Raw genomic sequence first — 14514 nt, 5'->3', positions numbered from 1 at the left:
ACCCATCAGGTTCAGTTAAACCAGAATCAAAAGCACCCACCCAGGCCAGGGAATTGCCAACCTCAGCCCCTCCCACTGTTCTCACCCCACCTTCCTAGCAGAGGTCACCAGCTCCTCAGAGCTCCCACTTTAACTGATGGGTTTGGAGGTTTATAAATACCAATAATTGCAGAGGGTTGTTTGTTTGGGCTTTTTTAATGCAGTGCAGTGAAAGACAGAAACCAGCTCAAAATAGAACTGAGGGGAGAAGGATGACTTCTGGGCAAGGACTGGAACAAACATCCTTGTAGGCAAAGATGGGGGCAGCTGGAGACCCTCATCCAAACCTGCCACTGCTTCTGCAGAGTTGCAGCTCCTCCTCTGAGCCAGATTGCTCTAGGGAGCCTTGCTTTCAGCTGCTGTTTAGGGTAATGGGCTTTTCCACTTCTTGAACTGGCCAAACACAACTTCCTCAACAAGAAATTTGTAAGGTTTTCTAGACTGCTCAGGTTTCAAGAACACTGGCAATACATTCTTTCCATATTTTTTTTATCTTCACATAGAAAAAAAGGATTTAAAGCCTAATACTGAAGAGACAGTGACTATTTATAAGGCAGCCTGGTCAGAACTGTAACAGCTATTTCTGTATAAGGTAACTGGTGTGTTGAGGTGGTAAAGAAGGAAAGGACTATAGTTGTTATGCAAACCCAGAAGAAAAGGATGTGGGGAAGGGAATGAATTATCACCCTGAAATTCCAGGACAAGATATCCCTAAATCTTAAAAAGTGAAAGCTATTTCGGAAGAGTTATGGCTTTGTACTTTTCCCTGGTTTTGCAGTCCCTGTCAATAGTTATATTTTATTTAGTAAAATGCATTTTTCAATTTGCATTTTGTGTATTTGCAGACTGATATGTTCCCCTTAAAAAGAACCCCAAAACAACCAAAGGCAGTGTCCACCACCTGTCCTCCCACTACTACCCAATAAATCTTGTTCAGCCTGGGTTATTTTCTCTGTACCTTACAGATTCATTTTCACCACCTCCACTTCTCTTGGTAGCTCCTCAATATTGCCAGGCTACACTGCATTTATTTAGCTGCTAGCATCAGAAAGGAGGAATCAGACTTAAATCTTTACTGCAGGTTTCCTTGCAATTTAACCCAAAATAGCAACAGGGCATGCTTTTCTAATTAAGGTATTAATTTTTAACAAGCAAACATGTGATTCTCTGATCTACACTGCAAAATAGCTGTAAAAAATAGCAAATGCTAAGCTGTGTGATCCATGTTCTGTTCTTGACAGCCCAAAAAAGGAATGGCTCTCATACTTGCCATTCCATTACTGAGCTATTTGTTGCTGCTAACTTTTGTGGAGCTTTTTCCTCCTGCTGGAACCACGATATGGCAGAGCAAAGAAACAAGCAACAGCGCCAGCACTGAACAAGCAGGCAGAACACATTCTACTGAAAAAAAAATCCTGAAAAATATGGTTAAAGCAAGACATATTTCCAAAGCTGGATCTGAGCAGAATAGATGTATGGAGGTATTTCTGAGTCTCCGAAGAGCTGTCCTGGAATAACCTCTCGTGCAGACACCATGGCTTCATCTACTGTGTAGGAAAAGCAGACGTGCAGTCAGATTCACAAGCTGTCACAGGCACACAAACCTCAGTCTGTTCTCAATTTTTAAAATATGTCTTCATGTACCAAGGCAGTTTCCAGCTAGTTCAAAACTCCATTCTCCTTCGTCCTTAATTCCAGTGTTAAATTTTTATCATCAAACTAATTCACCTACTCTTCCATGTACGTCTCCCAGCTGTATCCCAACTCCACTCCATGACAGTTTCCAAACTTTGATTGTTTCTTTTCAGTTTCTGTTGTACCTCAGGTGACAACAGTTTTGTTCTTGACCAACTGTTATTCCAGCCAGAATCTGAAAGGCAACCAGGTTCAGGTTTACAAAGGCAAGATTTGGGGTTTCACTGCAGTCTGTCCCTAGCTTCAAAGCACTCCTAGAGCAGCCATCTCAGTACACTAGGGATGGTGTAAAACACAGTTTGATTTTTTTTTAATTTATCCAAATGAGAAGGACCCCACTATCTTTATGCATATTAAGAAATTGCAAACATACACAACAGACCCTGCAGAAATTATGATCTCATAATGTAAAGAATTATTACTGGTAGCCCAAAATCAAAATGACTCATGGAACTCTATAAAGACTACAGAGACTGGTTCTTAGATAATTTAATAACTCTTTGTACAAAACTGAAGTAAAACATGGGGTAAAATGATGTGATCATCAAAGGTTCCAGCAAAGGGGCAGCATCTCAGAGCATTGTTTATTTTTGTTTAACTAGGTCACTAAAAACATTTATTGAAAATAAGTTGGAGGATTCTCCTTTCTTCTGAGCCAATGAATCCATTAGGTGCTAACAGTTTGGGCAGGACTCTTTAGTTCTCCTGAAGATATTTTCTGAGGCCTGAAGATACACGAGCTTGAAAGAGGCAGGCAGGTATACAAGGGTTGTGTGGGTAGGTGCCACCAAGAAATCCTCTCAGTTCTGGGTTTCTAGAAGCTGTGGCTGCAAGAAGTGAAAGCAAATAGAGCAGCAAAGAGTTTCTGCTGTTCTGCTGTTTCTTTTGATGTAGCTATTATTTTGCAAAACTTTCCAACAGCACCTGTGTATCTCCCTAGCATGGTAGAAAGATCTATCAGTAAGATTTATCAGTAAATTTAACCCAAGCTGGTTAAAGTATATGGTTTCTTTTCCATTATGGAGAAAAAAAAAAAGTCCACATTTTCTTCAGAAAGTAGAAAATTTCACAAAAAATTCCACCAAAAAAAAAAAAAAAGCAATACATGTATATCACAATTTACATGTGGCTCTCATGAAGTGGCTGTGTCTCAGCCTTGGGTATAACTGCAGCACCAAAACCTGCACTTGCATTTAGAGATCCCAGAAATGCAGCCCTTCTCATCAGCAGTTCAGTCTTACACCAGGCAGCAGAAGTCATTCTGGAGATTTCCTTCCCCTGAATAAATAAAAAATGTCTCAAAATCACTAAGAAGAGCAGCTAGAAAATTGCTACAAGAGCTGAAAGTTAAATAAATCACACAGCTAAATCAGGGGGACAATGTTTTCTTCCTCTTGCAAGACGTGACAAACCAGAAAACATGATACTCTCAGAAAAGTAGGCTTTGTCCATCCCCCCTTTGGCACTCATAGCCCTTCTGTGCTGAAAAGATGTGTCTCTGTTGCATAAATAGGGATTTTTAAGCTTCTGAAACAAATTGGTCTTGCAGCCCTCACTGCTTGTTGTAATAACCAAAGAAGAATAATTATATCAGAATTCCTGAGAAAAGTACAAGTTAAATCTTTAAAAAGGAGAAGAAAATGTCCCCTTTGTTGTAGGAAAATGTCAGCCTGATGTGCAACTGAAAAAGTCAAGGCTAACAATGCTTATTGCCAAGCCACAAAAAAAAAAAGACTGAAATTGTGTTTTCTAGTTAGTGTCTCCACAGATGTTTACTTTAATTTTGTAATAAATGAAAAATTAACACAAAAGCTACAATTGTCCAGTGCTAAATAAAGCATTTCATTTGTATGTCTAATGCATTTGGGTTCTGTTTAATGTAAATAAATGTATCAAAATTCATCTGTTGCCAACAGCAGCAACAACATATGAAGGGAAAGCTCATACTCACTGTCACTTTACCAAGTCACTTTGCTGCTGCACTAGAATTACTGCTAATTAACACAGGCATGACTGAGAAGAAAATTAAGCCTCATCTCTAATGTGGATCTAAACATATTGCTGGTGCTTAACATATAAGTGTAGTTAAGAGAAACTAATTTTCTTCCTCTATACAACCACTCTTCCTAAATACATCCTTCTAAATGTCAGGCTCCCTGATGAAGTAAACACAGTGTGAGTCATAAGCTTCTTTAAATGCAATGCCACCATACTGAAAAAACTGGAAATGGCTTTTAATTTTCCCTTTAATGACATTGAGGAGTGCATATCTGTGAGATGACCAAGTCTGACACCTGAGGCAGAAGTACAGATGCAGTTTCTTATTGTCTGTAAATCATCATCCATTCAGTATTTCTTATTCTACTATCTTTTCTTAGCTTTTTTCTTCTCAAAATTCAATAAATCATATCATGAGATTTAATCATAGCTTTCTGTATGAGTTATGAAATAATCATTGTCTGCTACATTATTTCTCCTTGATAACTTTGTTGCATAGTAGAACTCCAGACAATGTCCTTTGCTTCAAATAGCTAATTCTTTATTAACAGAGAAACAACAGCAGCAGCCCATAATAATCCCTTTCATTATGATCCTACACCCCAGAAAGTCCTTGGTGTTTTTTGTATTTTAAGACTCAGGCACAGAAGAAGGAGGTCTCTCATGAGACTGCCAAGAAATAAAAAAATAAAAAAAAATTAAAAAAAGGGGGGGTGGGGGGGAGGGAGGACAGAAAACATTTATTACTGGAGTTTAAACCTGAAATTTAGTATCATGTACTAGAAGAATTATCTTCCTTAGATCAAGTGCTAGAGCTGATCCAAAGCACAGCGGACTTCATGTCTGACCAGGAAAACCACATTACCCCAGTGCTGCCTGTTCACCTTTGCCTTCCACAAGGACAAAGAGCCTTCTCAGAGCTTGCACCTCTCCCTGGCTGGGGTCCCACCACCTCTGAAACAGCCCAGACTCCTCAGAACAAGACTGGTGGAGATGGTTGAGTTCAACTGTCACATTCATATTTTCTGAAAAATCCCTTCGCCCAGGAGTTCTCTCCTGGGAAGATGAGAAGCCTCAGAGAAAAAAGGAAAACAATTCTTATCTGATTTGCTTCTCCTGTGTTTTGCTCCTTTGGAATGTGGTTGGAGATTGTTTACCCACAGGTGGTTGTTTCATCAGGTTTCTGCTGTGAGTTGTTTTGACTCAATGGCCAATCGAGGCCAAGCTGTGTCGGGACTCCGGAGAGAGTCACAAGTTTCATTATTATCTTTTTAACCTTCTGTAAGCATCCATTCTGTATTCCTTTCTGTATTCTTTAGTACAGTACAGTATTCTTTAATGTAATATAGTATCATAAAATAATAAATTAGCCTTCTGAGAACATGGAGTCAGATTCATCATTCCTTCCTGCCATGAGGGCACCCCACAAATACAATATTCAACCATGCGACAAGCAGGTCAGCTGAAGGGAATAACTCAGTGGGAAGCCAGCCCTAGTTCTGTCTGGGTCCTTGCTTGTGCCCTCCAAGTGATGACAGGGCAGTGGCCCAAGCAGCTGCAAAACTCTGGATTTACATTTTGCGTGGGATGTCTGTGTATCAGGCCAGTTATACTGACTGGTACAGATAAGTCATTACTCAGTGGAAGTGTTGCCTACAGAAGGAAAGGTAAAACAAGAACAGACAAGTAAAATTTATTTACATGCACTTTCCTAGAATTCATCACAACTTTCAAGCCATTTACAAGTTTGCTAATGTCTTATCTGTCTCTCCAGCTTTGTTTCTGGATTGTTTTGGCTCCTTTTTTGTTTCTTTATGTTCCTGTTTTTCCTTTAACTGTTTGGTTTATGCTGGCTCATTCTGCTTTTATCATTGCTACTCTTTTTTTGTTGTTGTTGTTCTCACAGCTTTCCAATGTTCTGTGTATTTTTGACAAGTTGCCAGTGAACAACTATATTTTTGTGCAAGTCAGGTGCCTTATTACATAAGAATCCTCTGAAAAATAGTTGTGTTTGTTTCTCCAGTTACACCTGGGAAGCTCAAACTATACATAGTTCTGTCCTAGAGAGAGTAAAAGATAGGAAGCTTGAAACATCTATTTTGTTTGAAACAAAAGAGTATTTAAGGAATCACCAAAACTAGCTGGTTTATGGAAATACTTTGTATGGTCAAGACAGCTACATGAATCACTGTATTTCTGCATTGCATCTCAAATGAAACATAACATATACTTTGGCACTTCCCCACCACCTAAAAATTATTTTCTGCTACTGTAACTGCACTACCTTTAATTGAGGTAGCACTGATTCATCCTGCATGGGGGTGAAGGAATGAGGATAAAATGTTCTCTAGACTTAGCAGAAGACATTGCCATGGATCTCATTTTGTGCTGACGTCAGAAGCCAGCTGTGGTTACCCCTTGCTTGCCATCATGGAGTTAAAATACTTTGACATTTGGTAATAAGAGATGTAACTTACAGAGATGCTCTTAGAGAAATCTATTTAGTAAAGAGATTTGAAAGGTTTTACTGCACCAACTGAACAGCCTTGAAAGAATCAGGTGCCTGCTCATTTCACAGCTACCATGACACATATGGGGACTCAAATAAAAAGTGACCGTGACATAGAGCAACGTGAAGTTCCAGAACTAAAATTCCAGAACTTGTGGAGTGCTCATGTTTCAAAATACAATTTTTGTCAGTCTTGCTAAAGAAATGCATATTTGCAAACTGTGGCCACACCATCTTTACATCCAATTTGCTAGAGCAGCATTTTATCTGTGTATGCTTTAATATTGGAAACAGATGGAGCTTCTGCTATGCTAAAAATGGAGCCGGTTGTCAGTAGAATTGTTGCCAGCTCCATTGCTCTGTTTTGGGACTGCTTCTCTCCAAATTCAGCTCCTAAGCAATTCCAGGCTTCCTCAGTGACAGTGTAGACAGAACTCTGAATACAGAAATTCAAGGGGAGCTGCATTCTCCTGGGACAGTCTGTCCCTTTCAGCTATCGAATGACAGTTCCTTGTTAGGGGAAATAACCAACAGGAGGTACTTGAAATAACATCTTCTTACAAAGAAAACAAACAAATTAACAGACAATGAGAGTGAAAAGACTGAAAGCTCATCTATTTGGGAGCAGTAAAGAAAGTCAGTCTGAATTACTGAAGGCTCTCGACACACAGGTGAGATACAAGGGGTGAGATGCTGTGAATTTAGAGCTGAATTTTAACAACTCTTGCAGCTGTGTTTGTATATCTTTCTGCCACCCAGAAAATGGAAGATAATTTACCCCTTTTACCCACTGTTTATATCTTAGGGTGTGCACACAGACAGCTGCCTCTGGTTTTTAAATTCCACCTTACCCAGCAGTAACATCTGGATCCAGTGCACACCTACAGCAGTAAAGTGATCACACATTAGACTCCTGCAGCAGGAACCCTGCATTTTAATTGGAATTAAAATGTTATTTCAATTTAGCATAATTGACCTTCCTGGTAAGCTGACCAAAGGCTACTTTATTCTGAGTGCAGGTGTTCACAGAAGGACTAAACACTTTTTAATTTAATCAGTATTAAGTGCCAATGGAGGCTGGGGGTCTGCTGCTAACAAGCCCTCAGAAATCATCACATGCAAGTACTCTTAAGAAAAAGCAGGCTGCATGTGCTATCCTAACTCCCTCATTATCTGCTAAATTATGGTGTCCTATTAAATCATTTCACATTGTTTGACAGTTAACAAAGTTATGTAAGAACCAGATTTGTAAGACACCCGCATACTGATTTCTGCTTAAGTATTTAATTAAGTGTAAACCAGCCATGAAGCCCTGGACTTAAGGATAAATAAAGGTTAAAGAAAGAAAAGTAAATATCAAATGAAAATTAAATGCAATAAAGTGGAGTTTTATTCATTGTGGTATTTTCCCAGGTTAAGCTTTTGTGAATTTCATAAATGGCATCATCTGTTAACTACTTAAGCCAGATAGCAACCTCTACAGGATATCCTAACAAAATTCTACAAAATTTTACCAGAAGGACTATGAAAAATTGAATGACATGAAATGAAATGGAATTTTCTCCCACACATACTATCTGCATGCAGCCAGAGAAATGGACTTAGGTGAAGGTCACCAGTGTAGTTGGCATTTTTGTAAGCACATACGTACTTTAGAAGGAATAGTACAGTTGAAAAGTTTTCCTGGTGTTTTCTGAAGCCATTTAAATACTACTGAAGAGTGCATCAGAAAGACAGGCTCAGCTCTTCAAATCAAAGAGGCTGGAAAGCCATCTGCTCAGCACACGCCTGTACTGTGTATAATCAGGCCCCAAGATGTAGAAGCCTTTATGAAATCTGTTTCCCCACAGGGTGACTTGTCAAGCCTGTGCCAGGACACACACCTTGGTGAAACCACCAGCTGCTCCTGAGAGATTGATGGCACAGAAGATACCCATAGCAAGTGGTTCAGACTGTGCTGTCACTATTATGATGGCCTGGGGATTTTTTAACAAAACTGTTTTGGCTTGGAAGAAGCCTGCTTGTCAAAAGCCAAGCTACCCGCTGCAACACGACCACCTCTTGAACAACGCTACCAAGAGACATTTTCTTAGCTCTAGCACAGCTCATGGATATGACATGAACATCTATCTCAGATCTGAACAGACAAATTTTTTCCTGTTCTCCTGAGGTTTTTCCTTGATTTGCACCGTGGTCCTCATTGCAAGGTAGCAGGAATGAGTTTTCTCCTAGGTCCAGCCATGCTGGATGAAGGTCTTTGCCCCAGGGTGTTGCTGCTGCTCCAGGAAGCTCTGTGCTCACCTCTGCCTGCTCAGCCACTTGTGTGATGGGGTCACTCAAAACCAATTCTGCAAAACTGCTATTCAAATATTTTTCTTCTCTTTCATTAAAAATAAAAGGCAGCAACTCCACAAATATCTTGAACAGGAGACTTAGGCACCAGCAGCATGCAACTGAAGGTTACTGGCAACAGCCAAGACCTCCAGCCTGGACTGAATCAAAGCTGCCACCTGTGTTCAAAGATGCAGCCACCCAGCTCTGCATGAGCCTTTTCCTACTTTCCTTCCTCCTTGCAGGAAGGAAAGATTTACTTAAAAGGCACTGTCAGTCAAACCTCAGCCCCTGTCCATCACACCAATCAAAAGATTTTTTTCTATATGAGAATATACTTTTTCTGGCTAAATTAATATTTATTTGTACCACATTAAGTGACACAGCTCAGAAAGTGGAAAAAAAGGAACCAGCAAACCTAAAATTTAGTAATTATCATCACAATTTCCAGTTTTTTTAGGTCTTAAAAATATATTTTTTATCCTTCTCAGCTTACTGCATGATCTGCAGCTTCAATTACCTTGAGTTTCTAAAACCAAAGTAGGTGCTAATTGTGTAGGCAAATGCCCCATTTTATTGTTGCTATCCATTAATCCATTTAATTATTCCATCACTATTCCTTCCTGATGCTCGTCTCCCCCTTTCCTTCCCCAAAGCTACAGAGCTGATTTATAAAAGCCTTTCAGTTTCTATCTGTAGCATACAAAATCCTTTAAAAAGCTAAGCTCAGGTTTTGTTTCATTTGACACTAACACATTAAGCCTCTGAGAACTCTCTGTATTGTGCTGTCAGCTTACATTTCTTAGTGCTATAGGACTGAAAAGATTAAAATTAAGTGGCAAGCCAGGGCTTCCTCCATCAGCACTGGTAGGTAACTGGTTCAATCTCACCTCTTCAGTGCATTTTTGAAGGCAACGGGACAGATTTTCTCCCTCTAGGGGCCCAGCTTTCATTTTCTCTGTAGCTGTGACACATCCCTGCTCTGAGGTCCCACCAGCATTGCACGTAACTTGCAGGAACATCCCAGGCTTTTGGTGCAGGCTGTGGGTACCAGCTCACATCAATATCAGCCACATCTTTCCCATGCTGAGGGAAACAGCAATTCTTAATGCTTCTGTCAGGCTGCAGAGTTGTTTGCTCCCAGCCAGACACAGGAGCTAGGCATATTTGCTTTTGTCACTCATGACAACAGCCTGCAGCTGATAAAAGGTCGTATTTTCAGCTGCTTCTCTTCTGTTCAGACTGCTTTCACAGCATGGACACCGCGTTCCTGCCTTCTGCCTGTGCACTGGGCTCTCTATTGTGTGAGACAGGAGGTGGTTCATGCTGCCCAAGTACATTTTTGAATCTGATGGTCCATGGCCTGACATCACACACCAGTGAAACAGAGCAAACACGTGTCACGCCCTTCCAGTGCAGAAAACAGAATTTTACAGAAACTTTGTGCTTGTGTACACTCCCTGTAAGAGGAGCAGAACACAAACTCTTTGTGCTTTGTGTTTCCTTGCCAGGGTGGTGGAAGGGCATAGATGTCTCTGCTTTCATTTCAATATCCATGTTGGTTTCTCCAGACCTTAGCAAAGCCCCAGAGGGAGAGGGGCTCCCTGTCCTCCGAGAGCAGCCCATGCACAAACTTCACAGCAGCTGTGGCAGAAGGGCTCCCCTGCTGAAATGCTGCAGCTCCCCAAAGAGCTTCACTTCTGCTGCAGCAGGTGATGGGCTGCTGGCTGTAACTTGACTTTATTCCTGGACAGCTGCAACAGTCTAATACTGGTCATCATTTAGTCTGCTGAAAAGTCATCTCACAAGGCACACAGCAAATACCTCGGTCTCTGCTCAGCACAAATAAAAAGATAAAATCAGATTAATTTAATTTGGGTGCTAAAAACTTCCCCTTGAAAGGCTGCTTACAGAAACCTGGACTAGCATGCAAAAAATATCACGAGTAGAGAAAATAGATAAATGTATTTCATAATATGCATACTTCTGTATGCATAATGCATATGGCAAATGTATTCAAATGGCATCAATGTTCCTATAATCAGAATATAAATCAAGAATTTTTATGATGGATTGTCCTGTGATTGCTTGAAAGTCAGCCAGTAGCTACAGGGAAGTTAAGAATAACTAACTTATAATGCATTTCTAAGTAAACTACCCTTACCTACACACACATATAAATATTCACACACATGTAGATAAAATGCCAAGAAAAATATGCATTCTAAACAGCCTGTGTAACAAACTAACCTGGTTTTAGAGATTAACTTGGAAAATCACACAGAGATAATAATCAGTAAGTGCATAATTCCTATATTATATTCCCTTGAGACCTTTATTTGCAGGATTTTCAGACGTATAAACACTTGATCAGTATTTATAATGTGCAAGGAACAAAACTTTATACAAATATTTATGCTAGTGAAAAGAAAAAATGAAACATTTCTCACAAGCTGGATAGTTCCTTAATGTGTTTTGAGTTGCTAAAAGGAAGAAGGCTATTCAAAAAGCCACACTCACTGCTGCATGGAAAAATACAGGTAGATCCTGAAAAATGGAACTCAGTATCATCTCCTAATCCAAAATGAATTGTGGTCTAGTCACAGATCACATTAGTGGGTAGCTTGCTTTAACTTGCAAAACTGTTCTACAATGTCTCATGATGAAATTCTTACTCTGTGCAGGAATTAATGATGCATCAGTGGGTTTGAAATAAAAACAGTGTTTAGGTTCTAAAACTGGTGTGACTTTTATAGAATTCATAGCAAGAAACAAAACAGCGTTATGACGAATTTTTTGCTTGATTCTGTCCTTTTGTTTATACAACTTAAACTGAGTAGATGTGCTCTGGATATTGGTGAGTGTGTAGAGGACTTTGCAAGCGTATTCATTGCATCAGAACATCACTCCTGTCCTAAGTGATTTTTAGCTTTTCATGTCCTGTAAATGTACCTACAGGGAAGGAAATCTGTAGCAGTTATTTCTCTAAAGAAGATACAGGGGCAGGGTTTGCTATCCCCTGTGATACAGCAACACCTGAGCCGGGCACCACGATTCATTCAGAGTTAATGGAGAAAATCAGGCAATTCTGGAATGCATTCCCTTTCATCCAGTAGCAGACAGCTTAACCAGATTGCAGAACCCTCCCTGTGTTCAGTGTTTACTGCTCCCCATTCCTTGCAAAAGGAATTTAGGGGAGCTAGCTCTTGTGCTAATCATGACAAACAGCAATTAACCCTGGTGAATCCCTGGATCCACTGTCCAGTCTAATGAACCTGGTTACCCATTTTCATTAGGTTCTTCTGAAGAAATAAAAAACTGCTCTTAACAACATACTCCAAGATGCTTTTCAGCCTCTCAGCAGAAGGTGGAAGTGAGAGGGAGCCAGCACAGCCAGTTTGCCACTGGGCTTCATCCTGGGCCCCACAGGATGGGCTTGGAGAGCCACCTTAACACAACAGGGCATTTTCATTGAGTTACTGTTGGGGAGAAATCCAGCAGGAAAGATGCACAAAAAGGTGTTTACAAGCACACAGACGAGGAGTGCTCTGGCAGACCTTGGGAAAACAGTCTGGATAAGAGTCTGGGAGGGCAGGGAAAGGCAAAGAAGCACTGAAAGACCCTGATCCCCAGCAGTGAACAGACCTAAGGCTAGTCCCAACTTTCACATCTGACCAACAAATTATTTGCATTAGGCATGTTTACTTCTGGTATATAGTCAATCATTAAAAGCTCTTGATGTGACAAATATTTTGTTTCTGGTACAGCCAGATCTCAAACTACACAGAAAACCATTTATTGCTGCTCTTTAATGTTCCTTAACAAACGCTGCATGTTTAATAGTGCCAGTGATTTTAAATATTATGATTAGCTGTGACATTTTCACAGTGTTTGCCTGCTAGGAAAGACTGCCTGGGAGTAGTTAGAGAGCAGCCACCAGGTCCTGTTCATTCAAGCTGGAATAAGTCCAGGAGAAGGGGAATCAACTTGAACCTTTGTACTAGGCTTGTAACAATATTTTGAAAGGAGGTTTATCCTGACATGAACTTCCTTCAAAATGTAGAGTTTCTGATCCCAAGTGAATTGGCTTTGACATTTAATCAAATTCAATTTTTAGGAGAGTTTATACAAGACTTGAATAGAAAAATAAAAATATTTTTCTCTCCATACATCCTTATTCACTCTCACCAAAAATTTATTTCATTTGGCTACGGAGCTGTATTTAACTTCACCAAAGTGTATCAGGAAAAAGGCTAGGACAAGAAGAGAACCTTCCCTTATTTTAAATATATGGCTTTAGCTTGGACTGCAGGACTACAGTTATGCCTGTGAGGGCAGAGATTTATGTGTCTTCATCTGCGTGCACTAGAGCACACTCACTTTTTTGACTCTCTGAGAAGTTTCAGAGTGGATAGGCACAAGCTGTACCCTAGAGTTTAGTCCCCAAGTGCTGTACCATAGATAATTTTCTTTTTTATGGCCTTGGAATTGCCTGTTTACATGATCTGCAATACAGATTCCCTCTGGAGCTTTCATTCCATCACACTTAGGACACATGGATGCTCTGCACCTGGGTGATGCAGTCCCAGAAGATTCACTGTCACAGTCCCATCACCTCATCAGCACCCCAGGCAGGAGGAGTGCTGCGATAAGGCTCCGCTCATCTGTCTGTTACGGGTGATATTCAAATTCAACACGATCTGGGATGTGATTCAGTGAATTTCTTCCTGGCAGAAGGAAGCAGAAAGATCTCAGCCAAAGTCTTTCCCATCGCTTCACCTGAATATCTAATGAGGAAGGTGGCAGGTGCTGAGAGAGTGAAGCAAGAAAACGAATGGAGTATCTTTCCTTGACAGAGGACAAACAGAAATGAAGATTGTGTTGTTTTTCTGCTTTAAATCCACACAAAGGGCTTTGTAATCTCCATAAGCTCTGTATCCAGTATAGTTAGCAGATAAAGATATTAACTGCTAGAAATACATAGCTTTGGGATATGTTAGAATGTGTGCAAGATGCAGGACAGAACAGGGAAATACCTGCCCTGTTTATTGCTCTCCTTCCCCAAGAATCCATTAGAACCCCAGTCTGAGCAAGACAGTTCTTTAGTTTGAACTCTGTTTGTCCCTCTTCAATTCTGATCAAAAGATCTACTATTAGTTAACAGTTATGTTCTCAGACTTACATCTTGAAAACATACTTGGGTGCTGGAAATCAGCAATGAGCAAGGCTGAGCACTTTTTCCCCAAGAGAATTCTATGCTAACTGCAGCTTTGACTGAGATGTTTTAAATATTTAAGTATTTAGAGACCAGATTTTATGATCTAATCTTCCAGGTATAGGTCCTTTTGAGTCTCATTTTAATTAACAGATGGTGATTGAATACACTAGTAAAATATTACTACTAGTAATATATTACTGTTCCTTCTTGATTGCACTGAAGCAAATAGATTTTCTGTAGGCTCAGAACATAGCCCCATGACTCTTTTATAGCTGAACAGAAGAATCTACAAGAGACAGAGGTCATGCTGACTACAGGTCTGAGGACAATACTATTTCTTATTGATTTCTTTCATCTAAAAAAAAAAAAATTCCAGTCCACTAGCCAAATGTTTGATCTAGCCAGAATAACACTACAGTAGTTGAATAAATGACCCATAAATTTTCAGTAATTTACACTCATTTCATGTTTAAAAGTCCTCATATAAAATTTCATTATCCCATAACTTTTCTGCAGTATGTTGGTTAATACAAGGAGAGCTCTAGCCAAGTAAAATACAGCTATGTGGTTTTTATTATTCCCCTTCAAATAACCAGGCATAATGTTCAGACCTGATGTAAGAGGGCATATCTTAATCACATTCATTAGGGTCTGTCTTTAGCTCTTGATGTTGAAAGCTAGAAAGATGAAATCTGCTAGATGAAAGAGAATGTCAGTGCTTGAT

Source organism: Onychostruthus taczanowskii, unplaced genomic scaffold (assembly GCF_017590055.1).
Source record: "Onychostruthus taczanowskii isolate IOZ18803 unplaced genomic scaffold, ASM1759005v1 scaffold2, whole genome shotgun sequence".
Taxonomy (NCBI): Eukaryota; Metazoa; Chordata; class Aves; order Passeriformes; family Passeridae; genus Onychostruthus; species Onychostruthus taczanowskii.
Note: the sequence above shows the minus strand (reverse complement) of the source record.